Source organism: Cydia pomonella, chromosome 5, assembly GCF_033807575.1.
Source record: "Cydia pomonella isolate Wapato2018A chromosome 5, ilCydPomo1, whole genome shotgun sequence".
Classification (NCBI taxonomy): domain Eukaryota; kingdom Metazoa; phylum Arthropoda; class Insecta; order Lepidoptera; family Tortricidae; genus Cydia; species Cydia pomonella.
Genome location: NC_084707.1, coordinates 24,022,072 through 24,039,994, shown reverse-complemented (window position 1 = coordinate 24,039,994; position 17,923 = coordinate 24,022,072). Strand labels below are relative to the sequence as shown.

The window sequence follows — 17,923 nt, the reverse complement described above, 5'->3', positions numbered from 1 at the left end:
GTCAAATGAAAATGACGCTTAACTTTGTGATGAGCCGACTGTACATAAAAAAGCATTTATTCGTTCGACGGTATATAAAGAAATTAAGTGAAAATTGTGAGTAAATTGCAATTAGGCCGGACGGCGCGGCAATTTTTATCATTTTCACAATATCTCTTCTAAATCTGGCGGCTGATGACGGGAAAATGAGTTTTTGAAGCTGTTTCTCTCTGCCGTTAGTCGTACTAAATTGGATTTTTTATTAATATTAATTTACACTTAAGTAAGGACGTTCTTAGTTCTTATTTTTACTGATGAAGGCTTTATGATTATTACTAAATAACGTAAGATACAATATACATGAACATGGAGACGGTAAAGAGCATATAAAAATAGATGCTGCCTTCAGTAGTGATATGAAGAGGTAGTAGAAGAGAAGGGTCTTGGGGGACTTTCAGTATATGATTCCTGCACCATCTTCGCACTCAAAAGCTTTAATGTGTCTTGTGCCTCTGACTCTTATGGAGATTAATTTTTACTGATTAGATATTATTTATTTATTTAAAATTTGATTCAGGCAACAAGGCCCATATTACAAATACCTTACAGACTAACATACATATACATTTTATAAAATGACAACTAAACACTATTTAGGCGACAAAACGGCGTGGCTCCGTTGAATCGGCTGCTCTTGTGTCGGATTCGGCAGATTGCCCCGGAACCTCCGAAACACGACACCCTTCGGCCAGAAGTCGGCGCATTCGATGGTCCCCTGCAGCGGTCGCGGCACGCGCACAACAAAAGAGTTGAGTTTAGGTATATTATGTATAATTTTGCACACAAATTTAAAATCGTGGAGAATAAAAAAGAACTTGTAAAGTAAAACGCTCTAGAGCATAAACGTTTCACTTTCTATACACTTCATACAACAACAACGACCCATTTTCAGAGCATGAGAAATGAAAAGCCTTTATCGCTGTTCTTTTAAATTCTAAAACATTCCGTTTATAGAATAAAAAGCGGTTTAAGAATTTTTTTTAATATAATACGTCGGTGGCAAACAAGCATACGGCCCGCCTGATGGTAAGCAGTCTCCGTAGCCTATGTACTCCTGCAACTCCAGAGGAGTTACATGCGCGTTGGCGACCCCAAACAAGATATTAAAATTTCATACCTACACAAGTTTAAAATTAGATATTATTTTAAAATACTGGCAATTTCAAGCGTCAATTAATTGAGAAAAAATCTATTGAGATAATCCCAAAACCTATCTTTTATTGATTAGAAAACGGAGGATTCATATATAGGGTAAAATGGTAATGTTTGACCCAACGCTGAGGGTAATATATGGGTTAACCCCAAAACAGCAAAAAAAATCTGCTCTTCCATAGAAAACATTGACATGTGATTCACCAAAATGTATGAAGCACAAGACGATACATTAAAGCTTTTGAGTGCGAAGATGGTGCAGGAATCATATACTGAAAGTCCCCCAAGACCCTTCTCTTCTACTACCTCTTCATATCACTACTGAAGGCAACAGCTTTTTTTTTGTATACTCTTTACCATCTCCATGTTTATGTATATTGTATCTTACTTTAATAAACTAACACTAAATGAGACGGCAGATTTTTTTATCGCGATGTCGTGGTCGGCCCCATAGTAAAAGTTATTCAGTATTCATCCCTCAGCGTATGGTCAAACATAACAATTTCACCCCGTATTATGACGTTAGGTTGCGTGGCCGACCTTAAAAAATATATTATGATAAACAAATATATTATTAATTTCTTATTTTTACTGATAAGGTAAAAGTGTGGACTGAACGAAGATGTAGTGACAAAAATTGAGAAAGGTATGATGAGATGGTTTGGACACGTGGAAAGAATGAGTGAAAGAAGGTTAACAAAGAGAGTGTATAAGGGAGAAGTAGAAGAGGGAGCTGGAAGGGGTAGACCTCGGCGGACTTTCTCTGATCAAATCGGGGAAATCCTGAAGAAAGACCAGGTCAAGAGCACCCTAATCCGACGAGCGTGTATGAGGAATGTCATGAAAGTGAAGGAAGCGAAAGAGGTATGTCAGGATCGTAGCAAGTGGAAATCCGTGGTCTCTGCCTACCCCTTCGGGAAATAGGCGTGATTATATGTATGTATGTATGTGTATGTATTTTTACTGTGATAAGTACGAATATACAGTGTTTTCAATAGCACACAAGTATCTATTCTGAATAAGCTTTATATTCAGTAACCATAGACAACTCCATTGACCGGACAAAATGGCGGTTCAGCCGACATTACCCACAATTTCATGTAAATGCCGAAGTCTGGCGATGACGGTGATTTACGAAATGACGAGCGCAATTCGGACCGTTTACCTGCCCATCGATACGACAGAGCATATTGTAGTGATCTGGTTAAGGTGGTTCGATTTCCATACAAAAAACAATTACGTTTAATTAATAAAACATTTGATCATTAGAAGTTCAATTCAGTATTTATTAATACAAACGGGTGGAAAAACAATTAAAAACTTATATTAAAAACTTATAAATAAAAAAATTGTCCCAGATCGAGACCGCTTGGCAGGGTGCCCAGAAGGCTGGCTGCATTGCCCCTCTGGATAGCAATGCTTATCCGCTGGGCGAAGTACAGGCCAGCCCTCTGGTCACCCGAAGCCTCTATGAGGCGTTTTGCTAACTCCTTATTTCATTATACGAAGTATTATACTTAAATTTGTATGTGCGCATCTATTTACTTTCGAATATTCGTTTGCGCTAAATTGATAGAAAAACTTTGATACAGAAATCACGCAAAAACCGTTATTTTGGTGTTACGTTGATAAAAAATATGTCATTTTTTGCGGGACTTCTGTATAAAACAGTTTTTCCATCAATTTAGCGCAAACGAATATTCGAAAGTAGATAGATGGGCATGTAGTAATCGTGTGAAATGACATAATAAAGCGCAAATGTTTTTTTCACCTCAGCGGCTCGAACAAGCCTACTTTCGTCAAAGTGCGACTTTCCTCACTCCAGGGAGTGAAACAAGCTTTTGTCATAATGATAACGCCTTTCATTCATGAATGTAAATAAATGTGGTTAACTTTACTTGATGTTGAATTTTTTTAACCTTTAGTATGTTCTCACTACTGAGGTGAAAAGTCGTATGTGTCACACGAGAGCAATGTTATTTTACATTTCGTGTTTTTGAGTCCCTCGCTACGCTCAAGATTCTAACTTAGAATCACTCGCTTCGCTCGTGGCTAAATTATAGAATCTTTCGCTTCCTCGGGACTCAAAATCAACACTCGCAAGAAAAAACCAACTTTCCTCTCTTGTTGCACAATAGTTATTTGTACAACAAGAGAGCAAAGTTTGATATTACTTCGAGTGCTTGTTTTGAGTCCCGTGCAAGCGAAAGATTCTATAATAGATTCACGAGCGTAGCGAGTGAATCTAATTTAGAATCTTGAGCGTAGTAAGGGACTCAAAAGCGCACGAGATGTAAATAACTTTGATCTCGTGTAGTACACAAAATTTTTCACGTCAGTCAGCTATCAAAAAATACAACCTGAAAAAATGCAATCCAGACGGACGGATCACTATTTCACTCATGTTTTCTGAAGGTATTCTAACAATTAACTTTAATTACCGCAATAAAACAAAACGAAAGAAATTTCAATAAAATAATACGAAAATAATGAATTAACGAACATCAATTGACAGTTCAATCAACAACTTTTTTATTGTAAAAAAAAAACTTTGTAAGATCCGGTCCGAATTGCGGATACTACTATTTGTCAACTATAGTACAGATCGTTAAAAGTAGTTAAGTAGAATTATTTACTGCGTAACAATTGCGTAAATTTGTATAAGTTCATTGTTTTGATTGTATAATAAAATACGTAAAATATGGTGTTTTTATTAAATTTTAAACTTTTATTTCATTAATTAATTATTACGAATGAAGACTCGTAGGGTGTTTTGGAACGATGCGGTCTGACTTATTTCGGGGGTCTATTATAAACCGTCAATATACCGTTGAATTACGTATGCACTTTTTTTGTCTCTTTCTTTTTGCTAAGGACGTGAAAGGGATAAAGACAATAGAATCCAAATATTTCGATCTTGTATTAGGCCCCGCACCTTGAAATGACAAACAACACTATTTCTCTTCGGGCATCTATGGATACCTAATTGTATAACATTATGTAAACATTATGCATGAAGATGAAGTATGTTAAAGAATTACTTAATAGTCAAATCGCAAGGAATAAAACAAAAGAAAATAAAGATAAATCAATATATGTCGTGGTAATAAATATGCTTACTCATTACTAACAAAAAATTGCTTTTACTTATCGCAATGAAATTTTTAAAATTATAACGACATTTTAAACAGAGTTTCCCAATTCTAATAGCTCAAATGATTTTTATATCATAATAATAAAATAAATCATTGGCACATTTTTAATTGGCGTTTTTTTTCCGATATGCTTTCGGGGATTTTTAACTGAATTTATTACAAAAAAACTCTTTGGTACCAGAAAACATCGTCATGAAACTAAAACCAAAAGCCACTTTCGTAAAACTGCCGTGAACCAAGAAAAACCAAGATGAAAGTACGTGTTACATGCCCTTTCAACAAGAAGTCGTTTAGCTATTCAACCATTTTGAGATTTAGTTCTTCTGCGATCTAGTCCTTTTGCTATTAAATTAAGGCATTTAAAGATGTAGACGTTCCACGGAGTGGTCGTTTTGCGAACAAGTCGTTTTGATACTAAGCTATTCTGAGACGAAGGCCTTTTACTCGTTAGTCGTTTTGCTACCATGCTATTATGAGATATAGGCTTTTTGATACTGTGGTCGTTTTGCGTTCTGGACCTCATGCTAAACAGGTCATTTTGAGATTCAGTCGTTTTGATAGTAACACCGACGTAAGAACAGGGGTGTTATATATTATGTTTAATATATTTTCTATGTCAATGACCAGAGAGGAAAATGGGGACTGCGTTTGTGTGGTGAAGCGGTTGTCCGCTTTTGCCTTAGGTAATTAATAGAATCAGGGGTTATTTGGCGGAAATCCATATTAATTAAAACAACTTTGATAATCCGGGAAATAATTACGCGCTAGTCCAGCGGTTCCTAACCTGGGGGTATTTACCCCCGTAGGGGTAAAACTGGTAATTTACGGGGGTAATAAGCTCAATTAAATATAACAAAAATTAGACCTGTAAGAAAGAATATTGTTAATTATTGGGAGGAGGCGTAAAATCGGGTTAGTCATAGGGGTGGCAAAACTGAAAGTCTAGAACCACTGCGCTAGTCAATCAATATTACCCGTTATACCTTACTTTCGTATTCTTGCATGCAAACTGATGTTAACACCGTCCCACCGCGAAAATAAAAATGTTTCGTTCGCAAACGCCAGATTGTCAACATCTCCAGCACCTCCCGATGGTTCCTTGTGTCGAGTACTTTTGGCGGTGGTTTGTTATATATATGTGTGTATTATATCTGCATACAATGTTACTTCCTTGGATTAACTTATATTAAGCTTTGAACCGTTATTTGAAGCCTAACATAAATGAATAATTTGAGAGTAGCGAACTTGATTTCCTGTAACAGATCGGTCAAACCACGAATACGCCCCAGTCCATCCCTACCTTGTGACGTCAGGTCCTGTGCACCAGGTGGGGCAACGAGGCAGGTAGCGCTCTGAGCCCTCGTCATTGGCGTCTTGTTTGCCGTAGCAATCGGTCGTTTTATAAAAACTTAAATTATTGAGTGGTTTTTAAAATATTCAAAACGGTGTTACCGTTCGGTATTTAATTAAATTATTTCCAAGTCCGTTTGATGTTTGTATACAATACAAGTTACACAGGAAAACCTGTAAGTGGCCATACTATTGTGTAAATTAGTATAAGATAAAAACGCTGTATCGCTGTTGGTTTTCTCAATAAAAAAAATATCCTCCTAAGGCCCAAGGTCCTACCTATAGTACTTCTCCAGTTCGATGAAATTTAAATCGTATTCAATTGGAACAGTCGCTTTTGCATTGTTTCGTTCAATTTTCAAACAACGCAAAATCAACTCTATTTCCTACACAATAGGTTCAACTTACAATGGCAAAATGTAGATTTTTCATTTGTATAAGACACTGCAAACTTGTACTTGACTTGCGCGGTGTCATATTGTACAGTCAGCTCCAGAGATGGTTGACCCCCTTTAAACAAATATCTACCCTGGGGGGTCAGTTATCTCTGCAGCTGACTGTACGTCCTCTTTTATTCGCCTATGGCTCATAAAAGACATCTCGGGTATAGTGCATAATAACGCCCATTGCACACTATGAATGTCCTGTATTTGTACTGTAAACAATGTTTTTACAAGCTTTTACGAGTATTTACTTTCACCTGACCGTTGTCTGTTTGTAATCAAATCTTGCAAGTTAAATTTGACCCACTTCCCGGTTTCCGAAAAAGCTGAAAATTTGCATACATATGTAAGTCGGGTGACAATGCAATATTATGGTACCATCGAGATGATCTGATGATGGAGACAGGAGGTGGCCATAGGAACTCTGTGATAAAACAACGTAACCTAATTGTGTTTGGGGTTTTTAGAATTGTCTCGATGAGTATTAGTTACTTTTGGAAAGAAAATTACAGTCAGCGATAAAAACTTGTACCAAAAATGAAATTTTTGCCAAAAACTTATTGTCACAATGAGCTATGGATTAATATACACCCGCCATATAGGCTAAAATTATTGACATATATCTAAGGACGGGCCTTACGGGCAATAAGAATGGGGCCAATACAGCGGAGTCACGCGCACGAATTCGAGCCAATCGTGTAGTTCAACGCCACAACGCGATTGGTTGATGAGTTTGCATCACGCGCACGATTGGTCGCAACTAGTTGCGTTAGACTGCACGATTGGCTCGAATTCGTCACCACTGAACTAGCACTATTCTTAATGCCCGTAAGGCACGTCCTTAGATAATATATGTCATTAATCAATCAATATTCATATTTCTTTAAGAAAAACAAAAAAATACTTAACAACGCAATGATTCAGTCTCGTTAAACCGGCACTTTCTTTTATCTATAGCGATAAACGATAGATGCCAAAGTAAACACTCAATCGGGAATAAAGCGAGCAAATCAGACGATTTATGGACGATAAAAACTGGATCGCCACCTCCACAATTAGTTGCTAAAGGGTGTATGAAGGTCTGTAGGGTGACCAGTGGGAAATGGTGGGACAATCCTTTTTATTAACTAGGGACAATTGTGTAGTGTGATTGGCGGACAATATACACTGTGGTCTGGTAAAACCTGCCAGATTTTAAGCACGCATTACTGAGGTGATAAGGAGCAAAAAAATTTATATATAAGTTTTGGTAAAATTCGGCAAAAAAAATAGTTTTGGTTAAAATCTTAAATATTTTTTGCGTTTTATGCACACATGTTATTATTTTTTTACAAATTGACGAAATATTACAGAGAATAAATAAAGTTTTTATTATTATTTTCAGATAAAAAATTGCGAATTTTCCTTTAAAAATATTAACATAATATTTAATATTTCATCGACACCTGTAAAATCTCTACAGCTTTACGCTTTAAAAGTTGAATGTCCAATTCATCCTTTATTTTTTCTATGTATCTAATGAAAGCTACTGTAATTGGTTTCAATGTTATTAAATAATTAAAACTGTGGTTTTTTGCTCCAGTCATGGGATGTATGGCGACATGCATTTTTAAACTAACAAATATCAATGAAAAATTAAACTTAAGCAGCTCTTTGGCCCATTTTTATGGTAAAAAGTTGCCAGAGATTAAAACCTGATGGTAAATATTTGTTTTACAGAATTTGTGTATACCATCCCATTACTGGTGCCTGTACCATTATAGGGGTGTTTACTATATACGTTTTTTAGCATTATAAGTTTTACCTGTACCAAATAGATTATACTTAGCTTATAATTATATGTTTAAAATGAAATAAAAACGAGTAGCAGTGCTTATTATATCAAATAAATAAATATAAAATATATTTATTTGCATTAAGTGTGGTAAACATTAATGGTCATCTTTACATATGTAAAATTAGATCACACACTTAACTAATAATAAGCATGCAAAAATTTTTTATACACACTAACAACTATATTTAGTATTTAAGTAAATAAGGATTACATTTTATTCTTCGTTATCAGATTCTAAAAATTCATTAATTGTATAAAAACATTTTATTATTATCTAACGTTGATTCTATGTGTCTTACACAGATTCAAGAAAATCTTAATTCACTAGACTTAAATCGACCGGGATATGGACGGTGATTACCTTTTGTATTGTAATCACGGTCCATATCCCGGTCAATTTAAGTTTAGTGAAACTAACCGTGAATCATTTAAAACTATTAATCTTAAGTCACACCAGTATTATTTTTCTTTTGTCGCTAATCTTAAAATGCGCATGTAGGTAGCATGAAAGACTTCGCAGAAAAAAACTTTTTAACAAAAAATTAAACCGACTTCAAATATTAATTCAATTCAATTCAATTCAAATATACTTTATTCATGTAGGCCTAGCAACAAGCACTTATGAATAGTAAGACAGTATTACATATAATTATCAGAGCAATTTATTGATGTTGTAAATATTATTCCATATATAATACTAATGAATATAATTCATAGATCAAATTTAATACTAAAACTTTCACAAAATATAGTCATACAATTTTTTTTTTATAAAAAATACTAGTCTAGATTGTTTCTAGAATAAATTCTAAATGTCAAACAAATATAATAAAAACATATATATTCAATCAAATTCAACTTAAAAATGAAGATGTCATGTTTGCTAAATAAATGGCAAATTTTTGACAGGCGCATACGAAAGGTTTAAAAATAAGGGTTGGAAAAAATACGTATCCTAAATTCACCTTTAGTAGGTGTCTAACTTCGCCTTAACTAGCGTTATAATAATAAATCCACTATAAATTGTGATTTGGAATATGATTTCGTATAATTTTCATAATAAAAATATATTAGGCGAAGTTGGGGACGGGTGTCCCACAGATATTTTTATTGTGAATTCAACATATACAATTTATAGGTAAAAATATTGTTTTTATATTTTGGCGAAGTTTGACATCCACGGTTAGAATAGGGTGACCATGAGACATGAACGACGCATGATATGAACACGAAAACTAAAAGCTACTTTTAGTTTTCAATGAATTACAACATTGATACCGTTTTCTCATAAAATTCACGTCTCATAGTCACCCTATTCTAGCGCCCCTCGCTAATCGCTAAGCGGACCGATTTCATACATAAACTGCCATTATTGTTTTTTTTATTGACGCTTTATAATTTTTAATTCAGTGATAAGTGATTTTATTGTCTTATCTTTATGGGAAGTGGTTCTGTAATGTTTGTTTTTATTACAGTCGCAGTTTTGAGTTATTAGTATTTTCTAGACGTTAACAAATATTTGAATAAATAGTAAAAACGTGTTAATTTCATAAAATTCTGACTATAATATATTTACACCTATGTATTTTTACACTTGACTTAATTAACTTCTTGTAGGTAGTACCCATAAACTAAAATATTATCCAAAAATATATCCTCAAAGAGAAAACCAAACTATTTTCGTTTCATCTATATTTAATTTATGGAATACTCTAGTTTTAAAAATTACAGTATATATTGTAAGCTAGTTTATACTTTATTATGTTAAATTAATATTATTTTATTAGATTAAAAGATGTCCGTCGCCCGTACGTCTCGCTCGCGCCAAAACGAGAACGCACAAGTACTGCGACTGATACCATATAGATATCATTTTGATGACCCAATGTAGCAGGCCAATTCTAACGTACACTGGCATCAGAATGATATTTGAATCATGTTATTTAGTTATCGTGCGTTTTCCATCGCAACTTAGGTACTCGCAATGGTTTGAAGTGCCATAGACGCTAATGGCACTTAAATCCTTTACACCAATTTCGGCCATTTTGAACATTTCTCGAAAGAACGAAATGACAGAAAAATTCTATTTAACTATTGAACCTGCTTAAAAAATTTCACGAGAATCAAAACGAAGACAAAAGCTCGTATCTCGTAATTTGTGTGTTGATTTACGATGCAGGGCGAATTATTTTGTATGGTTAATATTTTAATTGTATTTCTACGCGAAAGTTATCTCAATATACTTCTTAGGTCCTATGCAACCAACATTTAAAGGTTTGCCAGTATTGAATTAACACACTGTATATTATATCCTAAATATATTATATATTAAGCTGGACGGAAAGCGCACCTAACGAGGAGGTCCTAAAAAGAGTTCAGGAAAAGCGGGACCTATTGACAACCTGTTACGACACGACGATTTCATCAAGACTATCAAAGAAGGGAAAGTCGAAGGAAACAGGAAGAGCGGAAAGCCAAGAATGACATGACCAAGTGAAGAAGAAAGTGAACAACGTGTCGTATCAGGCTGTCAAAGAAAAGGCCAAAGAAAGACAATACATACCTGGCGATTGCTTCACCGACAAGCGCGCAGCTTTTCAATTTCTGATGATATTCACAGTAGAAAACAAGTGACAACATCCCTTCAATCGACACTACACCAGTCTATCTACGGCAGACAACCCCATGTTGTTCTATCGTCTAGATAAAATCCAATCTATTTGCCCTAAAACTAATTCCGACCACCGCTACTGTCTCCCCGCGCTCAACAACACTCAACACTCAATGCTCAACTGAGTGTTTATTCGCCTATAATTGAGCACTATTATTACCATTGCTTTTTAAAAGTACCACTATAAAATGAGCTAGATGACTTGAGATATTTACGGAGACAGAGATCATCTTATGTTGGATTAGTTGAAACAAACGTGTCGAAGGGAGTATGCAGCTATCCCCTGTTTTTAAAGTCCAGTGACTTCTCGAGAGGATGCACATGTCGTTTTGTATTATAGTTTTAATCTTAGCTGAGAATGAATTTAGTTATTGATTTTAATCAACAGCTTATTACGTGACGCTTCAACAGGTAAATAGATCTGATGGGGTGGAAGCGTGTTTTTTAATAAATTATATTTCTGATTCACCTTTTTTGTGGACTTTCCCCTTTTACAAGCTTTAATTTAACTTGCAATGTATGTTTGTACGGGTCAAGTCTTGCAATTAATTGAAATTAATTTTAATTTTGACCCACTTCGCAATGAGGCTAAAAGTTTGCAAAAACATGTAAATTGGGTGACAGTGCATTATTATGGTACCATCGAGCCCATCTGATGATGGAGACAGGAGGTGGCTATTGGAACTCTGTGATAAAATAAAAGAATGAATGACTTGTGGAAAGAAAAGTACAGTCAGCAATAAAAGCCTGTACCAAAAAATATATATTTGCCAAAAACTTATTACTATTTACTTTTTTTGGAAACACTTGTGACAGTTGTAAAGTCACTTCAATAATTGCAATGTTTTGAAAAAAGTAAATAAAAAAGTGATGTTATTGCGTGCTGAATTAATTTGTCAGAGAAAATAAAACATATTGTTTTTTTAAATAAAACATATGTAGCTAAGTTTATTCATTAGGGCTTCTACTAACTAACCGTAACTTCAGTCGCATCAAATTCTTTTGAAAGTTTACAATTTCATACTTACTGCTATTGTTTGTTACGTTATGGTTTCTGTATTTTTTTTATTATTGACGTTAAGAGCCTGTCAATACCTAAAGCGCGCACACTGTCTATTTGTATCGGAGTAAATGAGATAGCACTGTCGCATGTTCGCATTGGGCCTGGGCAAGGGAATAATAAGAAAAATATTTAAATAAAAAAAGTGGATTATTAGTGTAATATTTAACTCGACCACGGTTTAGATATAAATATTTTGAAATTGTGATTTTAATTGCAGACCCATAAGTCAAAACAATAAAGACATAAAACCGTTTAATTGTGATTTTAAGACCAATCTTTGCAATTATTTTCTATCGAGCCGATTTCGTTCAATCGTGTATCTAGTACGACCACGGTCTTTGAAATATAATTAATATAAACATATATTTTTCTTACTTGACTAAAACAAATAGTCTTTCTTAAAAAACTGTTTAAGTAACATCAATTTCAAGGACATTGGGTGTTGACAGCCTCTTAACAATGGATTTATTAATCTCTCTTGACTTGTTAATGTTAACATAGATAATGTTGTATCTAGTGAGACGCTAACACTTCTGCATGTTAGACTTTAATTGGATTTGCGTGAACGAGCTAAGTTCAAATCTGATTTACTAACGATCTTAATTAGACATTGCTCTCAAGTTTACTGGAACTAATGTGTAAGTAATCGAATTTAAGCCGTCTTAAGTCTATAAGAAGGGGTGTACAGTACAGATCTATTTAATTTTACAGTACAGATTGATTATTATTGTATCTCCTTGGATTTCACGGGCCTATAAATCCCGGTCTTTTGATAAGCTTGTGGGGATATAAATCCAACACGTAGAGGCCCCTTGGAAAGCGTTAATGTCATGTAGAACGCCTGCTGGAACCCGTTCACGGGCGCAACAATAGACACCCATGAACCGGTCGCAACAGGCATTGGGACTATTGTAGTAAAGTAAACAAATTATTATTATTGTGTTTAAATCAAAAAGCAAATTTGATTCTTATTATTTTATTGCATTATTTTTACATTAACCAAAACCCTGTTGCTAACATAATATGAAACTTAAACAATTCGTAAACAATAACATGTTTTGCCTTTGGAAGCCGCCATCTTAAAAAATAATAACAATAAACAATTATATTTCACAACATCAATACTAGACGATAAACGATTAAAATTAATTCGTTCTTATGTTTAATTATAAATTTTATTACATCGGTAGGTTAATCAATCAGTGAAAATCAACTGAAACAGAAGTACGTACAGTCAGCATCAAAAGTAGCGGATCAAATAACGCTTCATAAGTATCTACCATTACAAAACTTAACAAAAAGTGATGTCTTTAATATAGAACAACTAAGACTGTAAAAGATATATTTTTGAACGCGAATTTTAGAAAATTATCTAGTTTTGGAAAAGTCATACGGAATATCAGATAGTTTTGGCGCGTTGTTTCATCCGCTACTTTTGATGCTGACTGTACATAATATTAATAATAAAAGAGGCACAAAATAAAATACTAATATGAAAAATATAAAATTGTCATACTTTGCTCTCGTCAAATGAATCATATAGAATACATAAATTGTTACACACAGGCTATATAGAATAATATACCTACGGCAGATATTTTATGTTATCGTTCATAATATACATTTATCTACACACATATCATAAACTCTCTATGCGTACCCTGCGTTCAAAAACTCCAATTAACGCCAGCAGAAACATAAACTGGGGGCCTACCGCAAAAAAGCGGAATTCGCAAATAGCGGGATCTTTAAAAATTAAAACAAGTAATATTACTTTGCTAATCCGCGAGAAAATAACGTGTTAGTCAATCAGTGCTAACCCGTTATACTTACTTGCGTATTTTTACATGCAATTAATGTTCCCACCCTCCCACCGCAAAAATAAATACGCAAATAAATATAACAACCCACCACCAAAAGTACAAAACTCGACACGTGTTTCGCCTCTCTACGAGGCATCCTCAGGAGATGTTGACGGTATGACACCCGACAACTGACTGAGCTGTCTAGAACGGTCGGCCATATTTATACCTTGACCAGTCCCCCTACTGTGCAAGTGTGAGTGAGATGGAAAAATTCGTAATAACGGCGATGACGCAACATTCAACTGTTCGTTAAGAATCATCCCCCTATTGTTGTACCTAATTATTTCCAACTGTTCCAGAACACTCAAACGCAATCCTTTCTCGCAAACATGTAAAATATCAAAAGAATGATTCTCAGGTAAAGCATGGCCACTGTCTATCAAGTGCTTCGCAAAATTTGACTTTTCTGGATGGTTGTGTCTGTATGACGCAACATGCTCCTTATACCTGGTAGTGAAATTACGGCCTGTTTGCCCCACATATAAGTTATGCTCGCTTTGTATTTCTTAATCGGCTCAGAGGATCGTGCAGCATACAACATATTGTTGACTATACTATTTCAAATAAATAAGTGAATAATAGGCATCATTTCCAAATTTACCGTAAGCCTACACATACTGATTCGGTTATCCCGGCTTCTTCGACGCATCCATGGCAACATAAGTTGGCTGCTTTTCATTGTTATGTGCATCGGATGTTGACTGTGCCTCTTTCTGATGAACACTATCGAGCTGAACTAAATAATATTTATCATTTAGCAGTTTCGAATGGCTATGATAAGTCTGTTGTGGATGGAATCATCAGAAAAAAGCGAAATAGTATAGTCAACAATATGTTGTATGCTGCACGATCCTCTGAGCCGATTAAGAAATACAAAGCGAGCATAACTTATGTTGGCAAATTGTCAGATGCAATTTACAAAATTTTAAAATCTAACGACATTCCTGTGGCTTTTAGGACAAACAACACTTTGTACTCTAAACTTTGCAATGGGAAAGATAAGCTTGAGAAAGGAAAAAAATCTGGAGTTTATAAGCTTACTTGTGATAATTGTAATAAAGTGTATGTGGGGCAAACAGGCCGTAATTTCACTACCAGGTATAAGGAGCATGTTGCGTCATACAGACACAACCATCCAGAAAAGTCAAATTTTGCGAAGCACTTGATAGACAGTGGCCATGCTTTACCTGAGAATCATTCTTTTGATATTTTACATGTTTGCGAGAAAGGATTGCGTTTGAGTGTTCTGGAACAGTTGGAAATAATTAGGTACAACAATAGGGGGATGATTCTTAACGAACAGTTGAATGTTGCGTCATCGCCGTTATTACGAATTTTTCCATCTCACTCACACTTGCACAGTAGGGGGACTGGTCAAGGTATAAATATGGCCGACCGTTCTAGACAGCTCAGTCAGTTGTCGGGTGTCATACCGTCAACATCTCCTGAGGATGCCTCGTAGAGAGGCGAAACACGTGTCGAGTTTTGTACTTTTGGTGGTGGGTTGTTATATTTATTTGCGTATTTATTTTTGCGGTGGGAGGGTGGGAACATTAATTGCATGTAAAAATACGCAAGTAAGTATAACGGGTTAGCACTGATTGACTAACACGTTATTTTCTCGCGGATTAGCAAAGTAATATTACTTGTTTTAATTAGCATGGATTTCCGCAAAGTAACGCCTGATTCTATTAATTAGCGGGATCTTTCTCTTTTACTCTCACTAAGATGTAATGAGAGTGACAGAGAAAAATGCCCGCAATTGTCGAACTTCGATTTTCGCGGTTATAGCCCTGATGTTTGTTGCAACAAACTTCCCATCTGTGCATTTGACGACCTGTCTGGCCTGGTAGGTGACCCTGTCTATGAAGCCGATGGTCTCGGGTTCAAATCCTGGTAAGGGCATTTATTCATGTGATGAACACAGGTATCTTTTCCTGAGTCATGGGTGTTTTCAATGTATTTAAATGCTTATATATATCGTTGTCTAAGTACCCTCAACACAATCCTTATTGAGCTTACTGTGGGACTTAGACAATTTGTATAATAAATAATAAAATCCTATAATATTTATTATTTATCTGTGATGTCATTATTGCGTAAAAACAACACCTATAACGATTTAATAATGACATTCAAATTTGGAACATCTCTTTAAAAACAAAGGAATTTAATTTGACCTCATTTCTAGTATCAGTCTAGATGACATTTTATTGAGTGTGCAATCAATTGCCGCAAGGGCGGTCGTAACATGCGGTTCCTGAACACATCATAGAGATCTTATAAGATGTGATGATATGAACACTCGTGTGATGTTTTTATAATAACCTAAACTCGTATTTTAATGGCTCTCATTATGTAGTAGTTACATAAACTGCTATAATGGATGTGTGAGAAGTACCTAAAATATATTTTTGTTCGGTATATTATACTATGAGCACTATGCATGACAACTTGACATCCTTAATTAAAAACGATTTAATTATCTTATTAACAATTACTTATTCTATAAAATGTACAATACTTAGACATTATCTGGCATGAGTGCAATATATTTTAATATTATGAACTTCCTCAGAAGGGCCTACGGCGAACACCGAAGTTCGCAAATTGCGGGCATCTTGCTCTTTTATTCCAATTTAGGCGTAATCAGAGTGACAGAGAAAGATTCCCGCAATTTGAGAACTTCGGTGTTCGCGGCAAGCCCTCTGCTGCATAACACATGTTACAATTGTATATGTTCATTGTATTATTATGAGAAGAGATAATGGACACATTATTGCAAAATATTACAAATAAAGATTAAAAATTAAAAAGTTAAGAAATGGGAATTAAAATAAGATGGAAAAAATGATTATATGGGTGAATTGCAAAAAAAATTTTCATAATGAAACGTAGTTAAGAAGCTGTGATTAGTCTTAAGTTAATTTTAATGTCTCTAAATGGCTTAGCAATAAAAAAGTCCGCGACTGTACTTAATTCAAACATAAACAAGTCTATAGCATACATGCATATAAATTAAATAGAAATGGCTTAATTGTCGTCACACAGTGTAATCAATTAACTTTCGACTAATAACAGGTCCTTAACTATGTAGATTTTTTTGCAATTCACTCATATCAGGCATATGGTTAAGAAAATACATAAATGTTCAAGGTTCTTTTCTTTCTTATTTTCTTTTTTACCAAAACAACGACGACGACGGTGCAAGTGTCAGGTAAACGTCATAATTTCATAGAATTTTGACGTTTAAAATAACACGTGCACCGTCTGGGCTATCAAAATCGCTGCCAACTGATCTTGGGTTTGTTTTTAGTTACTTTTAATTACCAAAATGTACAATTTTATGTAATTTTGTTAAACGAGCTGTTCAATGGTTGTGATGATACTCATTTCTATTATAACTATTTGCGACCGCGGCCGGCACGTCCCACTTTGTCGCTTGCCATAAGGACGCCTTGACAGGTTATTCGTATAAAGATATAAGCAAATCTAGTCCTTACGGCAAGCGACAAGCGTAGTTTTGCTGCGGTCACATATGACAGGGTCCTACTATTCTAGCGATAAACTTCATTTACGATTGCGTTGGCCGTCCAGCGCCCTCATTGGGGGAATTGTGTTTTAATAAACCAATTAATTTATGTCTAAATCAGTTACAATAATTAAGCTTAGAATAAATTTAAAAGTGGAAATACTGTCTTGGGTGAGACTTGAACTCACGGCCTCTGGATAGATACTCCAGCGCTCTGCCATCTGAGCCACCAAGACCTCATCCATAGGCAGCAAATTTTCCACCATACGAGTCTAGGGGACCCTAACGACATTTACCGTAAGAACGTTACACTTCTTAGACGGCTACCGGAATTCCAAGTCATATTGGAAATTCACCAGTAACGATGTGCTACCCATACTAAATTAATTTGTATAATTATTGTTGTCCGTCAAGACGAGCCAAGCGTAACGCAAAGACACTAGCTACCTTTTCTCGGAGCGCTTCGTCGTTGTTTTGAACCCTCATAACTTGGGTTTGAATTATTCCAGATAAACAAATTTCTCGGGATATGATGTCTATAGTATACCTATTAAGCATAAAAAGTTTCATTTGCAGAGCTCTTATACTTTAGATTTTATTGATATCTAAAAAAACCCCGATTTTGTCACTGACTCACTTATTCACTGATGATCATCAAAACTCTTCCTGAAGTCCTAGAAAGCTGATATTTGGTATTTAAGCTAGTATTAGTACACAAACAACAAAAAATCTAATACTTGGAAATTTTACCCCCCAACCCCTTAAATTTATATAAGGGTTCCGCAAATTTTGATGCTAGAGCTATGACTCATTAGG

At 35.0% G+C, this 17,923-nt stretch overlaps 1 long non-coding RNA gene across 1 annotated transcript in view; it reads left to right on the top strand.

The window, feature by feature from the left end:
- The window catches only part of LOC133518159 (uncharacterized), a 61,423-nt gene that overhangs the window by 23,450 nt on the left and 20,050 nt on the right, over positions 1 to 17,923 (top strand). The window lies entirely within an intron of this gene.